General features: G+C 44.4%; 1 long non-coding RNA gene across 2 annotated transcripts; it reads left to right on the top strand.

Moving 5' to 3' along the window:
- Positions 1-6: 6 nt before the first annotated feature.
- On the top strand, positions 7-2,723 carry LOC110294666. Of its 2 annotated transcripts, none has more exons than XR_002377961.2 (3): positions 7-171; positions 291-356; positions 1,314-2,723. It is a non-coding gene; the product is annotated as an uncharacterized LOC110294666 (long non-coding RNA). The 2 variants fall into 2 exon arrangements; XR_003836650.1 differs by having other exon boundaries at positions 1,279-2,723.
- Positions 2,724-2,993: the final 270 nt, after the last annotated feature.

The raw sequence follows: 2,993 nt of genomic DNA, 5'->3' as shown, positions 1-2,993 counted from the left end.
CCACCTGCTGTCCTCAATCTCACTACACTACTGCCTAAGACTTCATCTACTCATCACTGCGTTGACATTCTGGCAGAAGAAACTGGTACTCAAAATGATCTAAAGGATCAGATCAGCCTTGGCCAGAGAGTTCGAGCTGGTACACTGATGGCAGTAGCCTCGAGGTTGAAGGTAAGCAGAAGGAGGGGATAGCAGTACGGTGGTGAAACAGAAAGCAACCGGAGTTGGCCCGGTGCAGCCAGCTGTGAGAGCTGCCTTCCTTTCCCTTCCCCACATGTTTTCTCTTCTAGGGCGGCCCCACCCTAAGCTGCTAACCATCGAGGGAGACATCTGCCCACTTAAAACTACTTTCCCAGGTAAGGAGCACCTATGAGTCTAATCACCAGGCTCTAACAAATGGGTATAGAGGTCTAGAAAAAGGTGAGCTTAGACTGTAAGAAAGAGCAAAGCTTTAGCAGACTCAGGAGAGATAAATAATAGTAAAAATAGAGATGAAAAAGATTAGAGAGGTCTGAGATGAAAGAGATGCCCCAAATAAATATTTAGAGTAGAAGACATATTATGAGAGAGAGAGAGAGAGAGAGAGAGAGAGAGAGAGAGAGAGAGAGAGAGAGAGAGGCAGGCGAGAGGCAGAAAAAAGAGAAGACAAGAGGGATCGTAGACAAGAGAGAAATTTGACTAGAATCTTGGCCACAGTGATAGGAGAAAGAAAAAAGACAAAATCTAGACAGAAAATCTGGACAACAGAAGACCGAGCCTCAACTAAAAAGGCTCAGCTGTGTCAGATTGAAGTTACTTATTTGGGATACACCCTTCAAGACGAGAAGTAGTGGCTAAAGAAAGCTAGAAAAAAGACTGTAACTCGGATCCCCACCCCAACTACACCAAGGCAAGTAAAAAAATTCTTGGGTACCACTGGCTTCTACAGACTCTAAATACCTGGGTTGGTGACCTTAGCTGCCCATTGTACCCCCTAACCAAGGAAGGGGAAGTGTTTGTGTGGACCCCAGATCACCAGAAAGCCTTTAAAAAGATAAAAAAGGCCCTACTGATGGCCAGCCTTTGCCTGACCTAACCAAGCCTTTCACTCTTTATGTGGAAGAGAGATCACGGGTCACCAGAGGAATCCTTACTCAGACTTTGAGACTTTGAAAAAGGCCAGTGGCTTACCTATCCAAGAAGTTAGACCCTGTTGCCAGCGGGTGGGTTTCTTGCCTGTAAGCTATTGCTGCCATAGCTCTGCTTGTCAAAGATGCTAATAAGCTCACTTTGGGACAGCAAATAACTGTAGTGGCATCCCACACTCTTAAAAGCATTATCTGAAAGCCCCCTGACTGATGGATGACAACCAACGCTCCTGTGACACATCAGAGCTTTTTGTTGACTGAACGAGTGACCTTCGCCCCACCTGCTGTCCTCAATCTCACTACACTACTGCCTAAGACTTCATCTACTCATCACTGCGTTGACATTCTGGCAGAAGAAACTGGTACTCAAAATGATCTAAAGGATCAGATCAGCCTTGGCCAGAGAGTTCGAGCTGGTACACTGATGGCAGTAGCCTCGAGGTTGAAGGTAAGCAGAAGGTGGGGACAGCAGTACGGTGGTGAACAGAAAGCAAGTGATCTAGGCCAGCAGTCTCCCTAAAGGGACGTCGGCCCAAAAAGCTGAACTTGTGACTTTGATACAAAGAGGGCTGTTGACATCTGCAGAGAAGGACCTAAGATGCTGTGGCTAAAGGAAACCAGATGGCAAATCTAACCGCCAAACATGTGGCCCAAAGAACAATGATCCTGGCAGTCAAGGAGCCTAAAGATTATTATGATGTCAGAGAGACCAGCTTTAGATACACCCCTGAACACTATCAAGTTATGGACATTGCTTGACCCACCTGGGGACCAAGAAATTAAAAGGTGTGGTTAGGTCCTTTGACTACTATGTTACAGGATGCTCTGACTTGACAGAAAAAATAGTCAAAAGCTACAAGGCCTGTGCTATAATGAGGTAAAATTTACAAAAATTAAGCCAGCTAGATATGGCAACAAGTACTTAGTGTTTATAGACACCGTTTCAAGATGGATAAAAGCTTTTCCTACCAGAACTGAGACGATCAATGTGATAGCCAAGAAGATCCTAAAAGAAAACTTCCCGAGGTAATGGACCTGCCTTTGTTGCCCAGGTAAATCAGGAAATGGCCAAGATATTCGAGAATGGTTAGAAGTTACATTGTGCATACAGGCTCCAAAGCTCAGGACAGGTAAAAAAGATAAATAAAATTCTAAAAGAGACTGGTGCAGACTTAGTGCTCCTTCCCCATGCCCAATTTAAAACTAGAAATACTCCCCTTTTGATTCAGCCTTACTCTTTTTAAGATCCTTTATGGGGCTCCCNTGTTCATCACTGTCTTAAATGATGTGTTTAAACCTACATGTTGTTGTAATAATAATCTGTGTGCTAAGTTAAAAGGCTTGCAGGTGGTACAGAAAAAAGGCTGGTCACAATTGGCTACAGCAAACGAGCCGGGTACCACAAAAGACATCTCACCAGTTACAGCCAGAGATCTGACCCATGTACACCTAGATCATGCCCAGACCCTCAAGCCTTACTAGAAGGGTCCCTGCCTAGTTCTGCTTACTATCCCTTCTTAATTCTGTTAATTTCTATTCTCCACATAGAAATATAGACTTCTAAAATTCTAAGATTAGAATTACTTAGTAGAAGAAGAGGGAAATGAAAGGAAAAAAAACTTGAGACCTGTGATTCATGTAATTTATGTCAAATAGCCCAAAGAGTTGTTTGTGAGCTTTGAAACCTGGGGCTGAGAACATAGCAGAACAGGCCAGGACATGCCTGGGCAGGCCTATCGTTACATGTCCTGACTGGCCTAGTGCCTCCCTATCTCCCGCCCTTCTGACAGTCTGTTAATGTTTAAATGGACCAATCATGTGAAACCGAGTCAATTCCTCCCCCAGCCCCACCCTTTTTCTATAAAA

Source organism: Mus caroli, chromosome 5 (genome assembly GCF_900094665.2).
Source record: "Mus caroli chromosome 5, CAROLI_EIJ_v1.1, whole genome shotgun sequence".
Classification (NCBI taxonomy): domain Eukaryota; kingdom Metazoa; phylum Chordata; class Mammalia; order Rodentia; family Muridae; genus Mus; species Mus caroli.
This window is presented reverse-complemented; position numbering and strand designations above follow the sequence as displayed.